The following is a 13,795-nucleotide window of genomic DNA, read 5'->3' as shown; positions in this document are numbered from 1 at the left end:
GTCTCAGAATTAATCATCTCTGACTTAACATCCTCTGAGCTAGCAGACACGGAGTTAATTAGTCCAGGCTCAAACGGAACAGAATTACCACAGTTCTTTGCATGTGTATGGCTAGGGGAGCATGAGGAGAACAGTCTTTTAGGTTACCCAAATGGGAAATCTTTGTTTCCAAGGAAGCAGTCTTTTCTTCTCAGCCATAACATAATCAGACCTTGGGCCTTCAGACCCAGTAAACTGTTCAGTAGCACTTACACTCACCAAAGGCGCTTTGCAATGGCGAGGTCCTGGGTTCTGGCGGTGGCACCTTTCGCTGCCTGTGCAGCCGCTTCCCCCTGAAATGGGAGCGGAGATATTGGCGGTTGTCGGTAATGACGGAGAGGTCGAATCTGACTCCTCCTCCTCTGCCCACATCGCTGCGAGGAAAGAGGCAGGCGAGCAGTAGTCAGAGCTGGACGTGGAGAGTGAAGAATTCCGCGTCGTGGCGTGAAACCCCTCCGCTTTAATGGCCGCTGCTGCGTTGCAGAGAGCTCCATCTGATGCTGCAGCGGTGGTGGCTTCGGCACTGAATACAGGGAGCGGGCGAAAATGCCTATCTCCTGGGCTTGCAGTACCTCCCGGGCCTCACGTATCATGTTTAGTGAGTCCATAAATCCTCTGAGTTGACCAAAGTGGGGGTTATTCTCGAGGATGGCTTCAATGGCTTTGATTCCCACAGTCATGGCCCGAACATCATCGGTGTGGGAATCCGTCCACCAGACCTTGGATGCGAGCAAAATCAACTTCCCGGGCGGAGCCTGCTGAGTCCATGTTTGGTCGCGTCGTTCTGTCATGAAACGCTATGTGGCAGGCAGGAATTGGACCCAAAATGCAGGCTCGTAGACACAAGGGATGAACTCAAAACCACAGCTTTATTCACAGGCTGGGAAAGCATACAAAGTAAACTAAACTGGGGAATAACACACTAAACTTACAGGGAGACACCAGGAGATCCACACAGCATGAGGGACGACGCGACACTGACTCAGAGAAACACAGGGTTTAAATACACTGGGAAGTAACGAGGGAATGAGACACAGAAGGAGAGCACAGCTGGGAGAAATCAGGACTGACGAGACAAGGGAGCAAAGCAGGACACATTTACATAAGACACGGACCTTCAAAGTAAAACAGGAAGTATGACACAGAGACATGAACTTGGCACAGTGGAGACAGCAACTAAGAAACACAGAGACATAAACCATAAGACAGAGGACTCTAAGAACCGAAAGACACAGAGGGAAACTCAACATGCAGACAGACTACACAGAACAGAGGGGACACAGAGAAACACGAAGGGCAACGGATCGAAACTAGAAACGATACAACTCACAAGCACAATACTACAAAAATCATAAAGAATTAAACATGCTGGGTCAGGGGACCCAGGACCCTGACATAATGAGGCAGGGGCCTGACAGGTGGGCCCTGATTAGGAAGGAAGGGTCCTTTGGTGGGCGGGGAGGCAACACACACATCCACCCACACACACACACGCACGCCACACATACGCACAGAGCTCACCCAGTAAACACACTCATCAGCGGGGAGGCTGTCCCTGGAGAGGGAGAGCATGTTTGACATCATTAATTGGCTTTTTCAGTGCAAGGAGTCAGGGAGATGAAAAGCTTTATCAAGCTGAAATAATTAATTTTGCCCTCGCCACCCTGAATTCGCTGACACTTCACTTCTCTCGCAAAATGAAGAAGGGGCAAAAATGACTACTTTTTCCCTCTCCCTCCCTTTTCTTGAATCACTTCCTCTATTAGCCTCGGTTTTTTTCTCACTCCGACTTGAGGAGACATATTTAATGGAGGTAATATGCGTTTTGTATTAAAACACAATTAAAAGGAGATTTAATTAACTTGAACCTGTATGAAGAGGGAAAAGGTTAGCTTTATCTCAACCACTAACAAAAGCCATAGATTAGAGGGCCACACTATGTGCCCAGTGCACCGTACATATTATTTCCAATTAATTCTAAATAACCACGAAAATTATAGGGCTTTGATAATACACCATCAGCAGGACTAAAACTTTAATCACTCTGACAATCTAGCTCAGCTCTGGTCGAATAATTAGTTTAATTAAGCTCTTTGAAAGGCACCCGCATGCTGAAGTTGTAAAAGTTTAAACTGCACCTGAACTTTGACAATGTGGCCAAGACATACACGCAATTAGTCTGGGAAAAGAGTGGAGTCCTGCCCGGGACCATGAATGGCAGTGAATACACTGTGTTTGTACAGCACCCCATCAAAGGGAGAAGTATTGTGCTCATTTCCAACTCCATATTTTTATTTTTGGACTCCAGTAAAATAGCTTTGACTGAGTGACAGTTGAAAAATAATGCATATTTATATTAGACTGGACCTTGGTGCAGTGGTTTCATCCACTGTCACAAACCAAAGACTGTATATAGAAGATGGCTATACCTCAATGAGACCTTGTTACCTGCTAACTGCAATTTTAGCATCTTAGTTGCCAACATGTTGTTTTTCAAGCAAAAAGTCCCAATATTTGGATGAGTGTGACGTGCTACATTATCGGTAAACATTAGCAAGTTTGGTTAGCGAGCTACATTTATTAATTGTACAAATGCAACACGCAGACGCACACATTTATTAATTAGTGCTGAGCAACAGGTTATTTAAAAAGTAGACTTTTACTCATCAAAACTAAAGCCCAAATTTCTTGGATGGTCAGTACTCCACAGGATGCCATGTTGGTCAGATTAACCAATTAAAACACTCAGAAATGCTCTAACTGAGAGACATATTCACCACCTATACAGTTGTTGTGAAAAAAAACGTAGAGGCCAAAATCATTTTTGTACAAGGTTGTTTATAAGTAGGTTGTAAAAATGCTGGAAGTCTATGGGGACTGAATCAAGACCAAGTAGCCATCATTTTTTTGTACTGTCGCAGTGGCTGTCACTTTTTGTTGCCCCCAGATGTTCCCATTTGCCTGAAACAAACCATTTTAGCTCCATTTTCCCTGCCTTACAACCAGCTTTCTTCTAAATCAATATCCTTTGGAAATAGAAGGTTTGAACATTGGAGCTTCATGTGTGCCTGAGGTGGCGACATTAGGGATATCTCTCACTGACATCATACATTTCTCAAGCCTGAAAATCTGTTTTTGTCGTCGTCTTTGCCTAATAGACTTGCCTAAACTTTAACCTGCTGTTGACAGAAAATACTTTGTGAAAGTGTTCCTGAGCCCATGCAGTGATTTCCATGTCAGAAACTTGCGTGTTTTTAATGCAGTGCCACCCAAGGGCCTGAAGGTCAAGGGCCCAAAGATTTTCCGTCTTCTCCCTTGGACACACAGATTTCTCCAGATTCTCTGAACCTTTTTCATGATTTTATGTAGTGTAGGTGATGATAATTTCAGAGTGTCTGTTTACAGTTTTATGTAGAGGAATATTATTCTGAAACAGGCAGATGAACACCTGCCCAATCATCTTACCAACCTGTTGCCAGGTAACCACTTTCGTTGCTCAGTGTTCCTCTAGCTGTTTCTTTTTAGTACCACTTATTTTTCCAACCTTTTGCTGTCATCAAATTCAAAAAGACCAAATATCTTTCCTAAAATGCTGAAAGTTTACATCCATGATTTTTTTCTATGTTCTATTCTGAATAAAATATGGGTTTATTGTATTTACAAATCTTTGATGTCTGTTTATATTTACATTTTACCCGGCATCCCAACTTTTGGGGAATTGGGATTATATTTGAAATTGTGTTGTCAGTAGCAACAATAACACATAATAAGTGTCACTGGAGTTGGAAAGGGAGAAAAGTTGAGAGACTGGCCCATGGGGGAGGAGGGGATTGCAGTTTAATGTGTTGCACTGTCCACTTGCTACAATAGCATTAGCAATAAGCTACATGCATTACAGATAAAACAGGTTTGCTGACCCTAAAAATAGGCTTCTATGGTCTTTGATAGTCCCTAGCTCCTCCATTGTGGACACACAAAGAAGGGAAGGACTACTTCCAAGAGTTATAAGAACTCTGAAAAAGCCTTTGTTGCCTAGAAATACCTGATGCTAATGCTAATGCACAGGCACCGCTTTCAGACTATAGCTATATTCTTCCAAGAGACTAGCTGTGAGTTAATCCCTCAGTAAAATCCAGTCAGACTTTCCAAATATTTTTCTGTGTGGCTTCCACCTCCTCTAATGTTAAATAACAACAACAATAAGAAGAAAAAGAACACCAGCTCCTACAGTCCTCCAGGGCCTGTGCCACTTTTCCCTGCTGGAGCAATTTGAAGAATATGAAGAGACTGAATAATAGAGTCAACTCTTAAGCATACCCACACACACACAGACATACACACACATACACAGCCCATATTCTCCCAGCCTTCTGGTGGGAGAACAGCAAGGGTTCTGCTTCACTTCCCAAGTGGAGAAGCTACATATTAAACCAAATTCATGTGTGCTTCGTGTGTGTCTGTGTGCATTTGTGTTTTTTCCCTCTCCTTCTCAGTACCTCTTTAGGCTACTGCCTCGCCTCAGCAGCTCTCAGATGTACACAATATTTACCCTTCTCATTCGTCACACGCTTGCACCGTTATTGTGTTTGCTGCTCTGTGGCCTGAGTCTCCCACACTGTAAAAAATGGAAAAAAATCTCTGCTATTACAAATAAATTATTGACACACACACACAGGCTTCCATCAGGAACAAAAGCTGCTTTAGCACGCGGGTTCGAGCTATATAACCTACATGACTAATAACATATAATGACATGCACATATAGCCGTGTGCTATTAACATTCCTTGATTAAAGTCTAACAGTTATTAATGCTAAGATCATAAGCCAATTAGGATAAATATGAGCAGCTTGTATAAAGCTACCCCCATGGTAAATGTAAAGCCACTACTCAATAAAGCGACTGGAAATTATTTATTTATGCTCAGTGTGTGTGCACCGGCAGTTTATTACTTTGAAACCACACAACGCCATGCAGCGATTTTAATTAAGACTAATTGTTTTCTTTATACACACGCTAAAGAAAGCTAATTAAATATAATGCTGGCAACATTTCCCATAAGAGGACAGACACCGGTTTATTCGCAGTGGGATAGTATCTCCGAGTTACGCTTCATCATGCAGCAAAGTTTCGCACAACTCGCACTCAGAGCACCGCCAACACGTTCGACTTATTTCTAGTTATTTATAACCTTTTTCCACATTCTCCTTCCAAAACATAATTACAAAAATGAATAATTGCATCTTTTAAATACCTGATTATGTTTCATTTCTTCTTTTTTTGTGCTCTAATAAATCAAAGAGTGCTGACTCATGCTCCCTTTTCCACAACATTCTTCTTAACTCCACACACTCTCAGCTGAAAGGAAAACCGCAATCCTCTGCCGCCGCAGCTCTGCCGGAGCCGCCGGAGGTTAAGTGCATTGTTGGTTCAACCTTGACAGAGAGTGTTAAAGAGGAGTTTGCAACAAGGGATTCGCTCCAGAAATCGCCCCTCTGAGAAGCTCTCAAAGCGCTGGGCTGCTGCCACCCCATTTGAATTGAAATGGCGTGGAGGTCCCAGATCCTCTGAAGTACAACGGGGCCACACTGCTTCAGTTTCCTGCTTGTCTCTGTAACCTTTTAATGTGTTAATAAACTACTTCTACCATGTGCTTCACATTTGCTTGGAAATCACTTTAATGTGCAAATGTGACGTTTATTTAGTGTTTCAAAATGCTCAGAAAGAACGCTGAGGGTTTTTCAATCAGCATTCAAAAAACAGTTGCACTGTCCGTCACAGAAATAGAGCGCTCGACCGGAAACTCCTCACGTAAAAAGTTCCAAAACTTACCAAAGCCACCAGCCCACATGGTCCGCATTCCCATGATGGGCCATGATGCAGAGGGGCTGTATTCAAATGCAAACATGTGGTTTCTACTGCACAGACTGCAGCTGCAGTTTGAAACAGCGAGGGCATTTTGAAAACAGAGGCTGTACACCAGCTGCACGCTGAAGCCTTAAAACACCTCGACTTGAACTCATATTTTTCTGTTTACAACTTTGAGCTGATAGCTGGCAGCAAAATGTTGCCGCTTTATCTTTATGGATTAAGAAATGAAACAAGAAAAACATAAACATTTTTCCTTCGTTCACTGACATCTTAATTTTGAACATTGTATTTAAGATATGCAGCATTATTGCTTGTGTTTTAGCACAGGGATCACTCCTGACCGCAGGGTTGAAGTGGGCTGGAACGATATGGTCGAGCACCTTGGTGAGCAATTAAATCTAATAGGCAGGTTAATGCGTATCGCCGTCAGACAAGTTCATTCTTCATGTGCTGCAGCCTTTCATGTGCATTGCTTCTAGAGAAGATACTTCCTCAGTAATAAACATATAATGTCATTCCATAGCCTTCATTATACATCCCTGTGATATAAATATAGTTGTGGTGGCAGTACTCATTTTCTAGCAATGACGCATGAACACAATAATGGTTTTTGTTTGGTAATTAGTTGGGGGGGGTTAAGTGGCAGTTTATTTCAAATACAACTTTTCAGACAGCTCAATGACTGCCACCAAACACGCATAATGTGTCTGCTAGATAATATAGAGTTAGCTAGCAGTTAGCTAGATAATGTAGAGTTAGCTAGCAGTTAGCTAGATAATGTGCAGTTAGCTAGCAAACAGTTAGCTAGATAATGTACAGTTAGCTAGGAGAGTAATTATTAATGTTTGCTTTGTTATTGATTAATTTTTGAGAAATTGAGATGTAAGAAAAACTGGATGGAAAAAGATGAGATTATTTTTTATTATTTATTATTATTTTTACCTTATGGTAAAGCAGTCTATACCTAATGGTACAAACTGGAAAATTATAGCGAGCTTAAGCTAAAGGAGGAGACAGAGATCTCTATTTTGATTTGCAGTTCCTGTTTTCCATACAACGGCCAACTACAGGAATGCAACTTTATTAGCATAACACCCCAAAACACAAACGTGACCAGAGCAGTCTCATTTATGTTGGGCATTGCTTGCCCCACTTAATACAGAACAAGCAGCTGCAGTTATGTTATAAATTAACAATATCACAGATAACTGGAATAGCTGTTATAACACTGTAACTTAACACTTGAACGTCAGCATGAACAGTCCCCAGTACAATATCCTATTTGGTTTAGAGTTTTTAAATCATGATGTGTTGTGTTGTATTATGTTGAAAGGTCTTGCAAAAAAGTACACTAATTTTGTGTGGTCCAAATCTTGCAGTTAGGTGCATTTTAGTCTAGACCAGTTAGGCTAGTGTGCAGTAGTGTGAAGTTTGCAGTGATGTGCAGTTCAACACAGAGTCGAACTGGCACTGGGCAGCCTGTGATCTTCATGGTCAATGCCAGGTTACATGGAGGATAGGGAACATCATTTATCAACATCTAGACCACATAACAGCCAAATATTTCATGCTGTTTATATCTTTTTCACTAAATCAAAAAAAAAGAAACCAAAAAATAAATAAATAAATGATCCAAGCTCAAAAAACAAGTCAAGAATAAGTCATTTTTTTCCCCCACCCTGTATTGCTACAGTGGATCTTAGGTTTCCTCAACTGCTAAAGCCCACTTTAGCCACTCAGTGCATGATGTTATTACTGTGTAAGATGTTGCAAACTTTCAAACCTACCCTTGCTATTTTTAATGCATAAGTGCAACTACTTGTAGTGTACCTTAATTTTTTTTTTCAATATGTTGAAAATTAGCCCTAAACAAATTCATAATTTCAGTTACACCAGAGAAAAGTTAGCCTAGCTTGGCAATGTTTTTGTATTAATATATACACATATGTGGCACATTAGCTTAGCTTACTCTCTCTCAGTGTCAAACTACTGTTCCTTTAAAGAAATTGTTCAGCATATTGTGGCATAATTTTATTTTCTTGGAGATTTGTTGAAAATGTTGTTGGACCTCATTTCAGTGGTATAAATACAAAATTATAACCAGTTAGAAGTTAGCCTAGCTTCACGTAAAAATCTGAAATCAGAGGAAACTTGGCTTGGCTTTATCTTGTCCATTTGGTGAATGCTCAGTTAATTATAGTTTAATGTTCAGGCACCAACAGACACTCAGTCCTATTTAACACACTTATATAAAAAGCTATATCAGATCCCGTATACTAAAATTCAAAGGCATTTTTTAACATGTTAAAAACTATATTTAAGGTTTTACTGTAACTCCAACAGGTGCAGCTACAATTAGCATCATTTCGTGCAGAGAAGAGGAGAAGCTTTTATTCTGGATGATCAGCCTGTGAATTAAAAAATTACGATTAATCTTGGCTTGACAGAAAATAGCTACGTCCTCTGTGGCCTCCATGTCCACTCTGGGTGACAGCTGCTAATTGAAAACGAAGAAATAATTACTGTCTTAAAAGTGATAGAGGAGACACTGGGGACTCTGGGAAATATGGGACTCCACCGGGACTGGAAAATCTCACTGGGAGTCGGAGTGCCCACTGGGAATTCCTCTATTGTCCGTCAGTCAGCACCCAATGGGACTTACATATATGCACGCATTTATTTCACATTTGTTTTTCCCTGCATGCACATATATGAACACAATTTTTCATCGCACAGAAGTATGTGGAATGCAAAATTATTCGTCACACTCACAGCAGACCCTTACAGACACACTGTAGTCCTGGGGGACCGGGACTATAATAACCCCACCAGGCTGTGCTGTGTGTGTGAGAGCTGATAACAAATGGCGATGGACTGGCGGCTCTGTGGTGTTGTCTGAGGAACAGTTGGTCCTCTGACCATCCTCATCAGCAGATTTCAATTGGCAGTGCAGCCTAGCATGAAGACCCTAATCTCTCTGCAGACAGTTATTTACATTTATTACCTTGCTAAGGAAGCACAAGATACATAAAACATATACACACGTATGCAGATCCACAAATAAAATTCCCAAAATATTTACTTATTATTATTTACAGGCTGATAGACTGATGAATGATAACCTGATACTGAATTATTAAAGTATGAATAAAACAGAGATTTAACGAGAAAAGAGTTGATAAAAAACACCCTGTCCATCCATCTTGCTTTGCAGACACTCGACTCGCCCCTTTTGATTTTCAGTTGGCCCCGCCCCTTATCGCTCATGTCAAACAAATCCGTCTGATACAAATGAAATCAATGCACCCGTGTTAGACCCTGCAAATGACATTTTGCATGTAGCATAATCATCTTAAAACACTAATATGCTGAATTTATTTACATTTTTTATTTATTTAAAACACTTTCAAGCCCTGTAGATATACAAAAGGGCAGTGTGTACATCTATTAGACAAAATCACTTTGCTATATTTCCACACACGATAGGCTGAAACACAGCAGTGCGCACTGTGTGTGTGTGCGTGTGTGCGTGTGCATGCGGATCCAACGCGGGGGACTCTAAGCGAGGGAGTCGGGTATAATCTGCAGAAGAGCACTTTCTAGCGGCGTGTTCAGAGCACAGCAGTGAGGGCTCAGCGGGAGCAGACTGCCTCTCAGTCTGTTGTCTGTCGCTGCTTCATCCTAGCAGCCAGGCTTTTCTCTCTCACAGACACACACACACAAATATGTATCTGAGAGCAGGCTGTCTTTTCACAGCAACAACAAACACTGTACTTGCGACATGCCGCTACATGGGAGACGCCACAAATAACCGACTGGTTTTGGAGAAAACATGTTTTGATGTGGAGAAGTTGTCACGGCACTGGTCTAGATTCTGTGAGGTTCTGCTATAAGAATAACCCAAGCTGACTTTTGGTTTTTATATTCAACCTTTGACTGCCCAAAGTTGTCTATTTTCTCATTATATTTTAGGCATCTTGCCTTTATTTAGTAGAGCAGTGAAGAATGGACACTTGGAAGAAAAAGCATGTGGGGAAGATTTGCAGCAAAGGGCCCCACCTGGACTTGAACCCGAGCCACTGCATTGAGCCTTGTGGCATATGGTTGCCTGCTCAGTCAGGTGAGCTGAAGCAGGACCCACTCCCACAGCATTTTAGTGGGGAGAGAATTTGTCTCCATAAAAATGAAGATTATTAGATGTGAAAACACTGCACCCTAATTTTCCCTCTTTAAAGTGTCATTTAGTATCCATTACACCATCATCAAACCTCATTGACCTCAGGACTAGAGGCAGGGTTATCCTTCAATAGCCACCATTTACAATGGCTAACAATAGGACCAAATGGCCTGGATGTTTGCATCCACAACAACAGACCACCAGCATCCACCATCCATCACAGTCAGGACGGTCCCAGTGTCCCGGATGAACTGGATGATATAACTCCCTATTTAGAGCACAGTCTAAATAGGGAGTTGCTACTCCCTACACCATTACCAGCTACAAATATACATTTGTAGTTGGTCATGGTGGATGTATGATAGCTGCTGCAGCACTAGGATACATGCTTATTATTATTATTATTTTTTTAAAAAGGTTAATCATTAAAAGCAACCACTACTAACCACTCATGTCTTGCTTTCTTGTTTAACTGTTATATTTCAGATGAGCCTTGATTGGGCTCCTCAAAGGCACAGCATTTGTGTTACCTAACGGATGTCTGTGCATTTTCTTGTTATTGTTGTCCATTTAATAAAGTCCTCACTTCAAAAAGTGGATTAAGAAAGTGCTTTCATTGCAGTCCTCATGTTTTCATAGTGGAGGAATTCCAAGAGGGCGCCAGAATGATCGTGGTGCAGAGGTTGTATTTCAGCCACATGCCAATTGATTGCAGTTTCAGAAAGTGAACTCTCTTACATGTATCTTGGCCTTGCAGTTCTCTAGAACAATGTCATAAGATCTTTTTCTGGGTTTTCCAAAAAAAGTGAACTTAATCCTTCCCCTGAAAATGTCATCACCTATAAACCTTACTTACCTGCGACCATGAGCCCACTGAGCTCTACAGACTAATTCTTAAAGACAGGACATGAATATACAATTAAACTATTAATAAACGCTGAGCTCTGTAGGTTTTCATGATCACTACTAAGATAGGAAGCTTTTTTCATCTGTAGATGAATAGGTATTATTGTCGTAATGACTATTACTGACTAAAACTGATCTATAATGATGTTCTCAAAACAGACAACAGGGAGGAAAAAGATATATCAGGCTTTGGATACACACCCAGTAATTGTTTCACTTGTAATATAATTCCATGCTCAACCATAATATTAGTCAAGCATCTGAACTAGGAGACAAAAGACTCTTTTTTCTCACTTTCCTCCTGGTGCAGCAGCCCAAGCCTGAGCCAATCTGTAGGACAGCCGGACCCGAGGGACCCTCTAGCCACCAGCTGACTGACCAAGCGGTTTACTCAAAGGCACAATTAGAGGGTCTTTGTTTCACCCGGAGTGGCCCTTTGTGCCGTAATGTCGCCTGGCACTGGAGAGGAACGTCATCAGTCACTGGCTGAATGGTGTGAGTCGGAGGAGAGATCACACACATGCAGGTTGGAGGTTTGTGGTCCTATCAGAACAAAGGATCTGATGGCACCCTGAGGCGCTTCAATAGGCAGCTCTCCCAGCTCACTTCTTCAATAAAAGCGGGTGCTAATGTCATGTGGATGACGGTTCATCAATAGATTCTTGGCTGTCACTTTCTAGCTTAGTACATGCAGGGTTTGCCAGACTTTTACTCGGGCTTTACCACGTAAGTGCTAATTATGCACCCAGCTCTAACGATAATCCCCTTGTTCTCCTCACCACTGTTCATTTCTTTGAAAACACTTAGTTGTAGAAAAGAAATTAGTGTAACACGTTTGATGGAGGATTTTGCAAAAACACAAAAACATTAACATCAAAGCATTTTTTTGTCCTGGTTCTTCTTGCAGTCCTGGATAAGCAACATTGTGCTCCGCAGGGTTAGAGGTTGGAGAGCTTTAGAAACCAGAAAAACCCCAAGTCATCATCATCCCTCCTCTCATCTTCCATCTCTCTGCAAAAATGACACATGACCTGAGCCAACGCTGTCAGCAAGCTCATAATCACAGACCAATTGATCCCCAATCAGTGTCAAAACCAAGCATGATGTTGCGGTTACAGAGTACCAACTTTAAAAGATTGTGGCTTTACAAGTCATCAGAGAAAAACCTTAGGGAGCTACTTGTGAGAGCAAGACATCAGACATGGATTGTAACAAGGAGACAGAGACAAAAATATCTTCGTTTTAAGGGCTCGAATGCAGTAATTGAAGAGCGAAGTCGTTTGTTGAAACACTGTCACCCAGCTGCTGGTTTTGTTTGTACAGTGTTTCATTTGATTGAAAATATCTTTGGCTGTAGGAAATGTATTTGCTTGGCTTTTCGACAAGGACAGTTGAAGCTGCAAATAAATAATAACCCACTGAGGTTTAAGTCGTCACAGGTAACTCTATCCTAACGTCTACATTTCGGAGTAAAGCAAAACAGACTTTTTTGAAAACATGAACAGTTTTCCAGGTGTGTCAGAATGATTATTTTATGTGTTACCTGATTGCAAAGACTTGGTGGGAAAAAAAAGACGGCATACTGTGAAGGCCTAGGGTGCAAATGCTAAACAATCTCAGTTTAATAAACTAGAAAATGCTACATTTCGAAGCAGCTCCCTTACATGCATTTTTACCTTCCAGATCTTCTTTTGTCGTTGTTTCACACACCTTTATATAATAAGCTGAAAGTTCCCTTAGTCCTAACCTTAAACTGGTCACTAGCAACCTTGTTACTAGTTATTTTTTGTAAATATAAGGCAGGAAAGGTCTAAAATGTCTTTCTCTTAAAGTAAGTTTCTAAAGAAGCACTATGAACAAATCCTTACATTTTGATTTTCCAGACTGTCAGGCTGACCATGATTTCCCCGGTCATGTGTATCACACATCACAGATGTCAGATCAGAGAACTTAAGATAAGAGCTCTGTGTCAAGGGCCCTGACCAATCCACACATCTCTCTCTTAAAATTGTAGTTTCTTCAGTGGAGTCCAGCTTGGATTATGACATGGTTGACATCATTTGATTTGCCTTCCCAGGAGCTCTGAAAGTGCTCCATTAGAGTTATTGCTGGTGGGGCGGCATGCCAACGCCAGCAGCCTGCCCCTGTTACCCACAGACTTACCTGCTGAGTGTAATCTGTCCTGTTAAGGTTAAGCCAAGTTTAAATTTACACATACTTTGAGGTCTTTGCGCTGTCTCAAACAATAGAGCAAGTTTATTCTTATTCACATTCATCCACCAGGCACGGATCATTGTTCCCATTGAGAATCGGCTCGGAGTAGGAAGAGGCAGGCTCATAAACACAGGTTTCTAATCTTATAATTCACTGGTGTCTGTATTATGGATTCAGTCAAGAGAGAACATATTCAATAAAGATGCCCAAAAATGACAATGTGACTTAAACCAAAAGTCAAGCCTTGAACTCTCTACAATGGGTCATGAAAGCTGAACGAGCCCTTTGCCAAGGCATGGATTCAAAACTGAGCTGAGAATAGAGCAGGACAATAAATCAACAGGGAGTCCTTTTATTTTCTTCCTGGTTCTGGTCTTCATATCTTCCTAGGACATGTTGTTTTTCTCAAGATGGAAGAAGAGAGGGAGGAGTGTGGTGGATGTAGGAGGAGGAGGAGTGTGTGTGTGTGTGTTTGGGGGGGTGACTGGAGAAAAATAAGAGGTGGAGGGCAGGCGGGCAAGCAGGACAGTGACATTCACGCATTACGACGTGGCGACACTGACAAGGTGTCCACCCTGCCGTTCGGCCA

At 41.6% G+C, this 13,795-nt stretch overlaps 1 long non-coding RNA gene across 1 annotated transcript; it reads left to right on the top strand.

Moving 5' to 3' along the window:
- The first annotated feature begins 6,242 nt into the window (after window positions 1-6,242).
- LOC120436427 lies at window positions 6,243-11,412 on the top strand. Its single transcript, XR_005610416.1, has 3 exons — window positions 6,243-6,293; window positions 9,882-10,029; window positions 11,303-11,412. It is a non-coding gene; the product is annotated as an uncharacterized LOC120436427 (long non-coding RNA).
- The last annotated feature ends 2,383 nt before the right edge of the window (window positions 11,413-13,795 follow it).

Source organism: Oreochromis aureus, linkage group 23 (genome assembly GCF_013358895.1).
Source record: "Oreochromis aureus strain Israel breed Guangdong linkage group 23, ZZ_aureus, whole genome shotgun sequence".
In the NCBI taxonomy this organism is placed as follows: Eukaryota; Metazoa; Chordata; class Actinopteri; order Cichliformes; family Cichlidae; genus Oreochromis; species Oreochromis aureus.
Note: the sequence above shows the minus strand (reverse complement) of the source record. Positions and strands in the feature narration are given on the sequence as shown.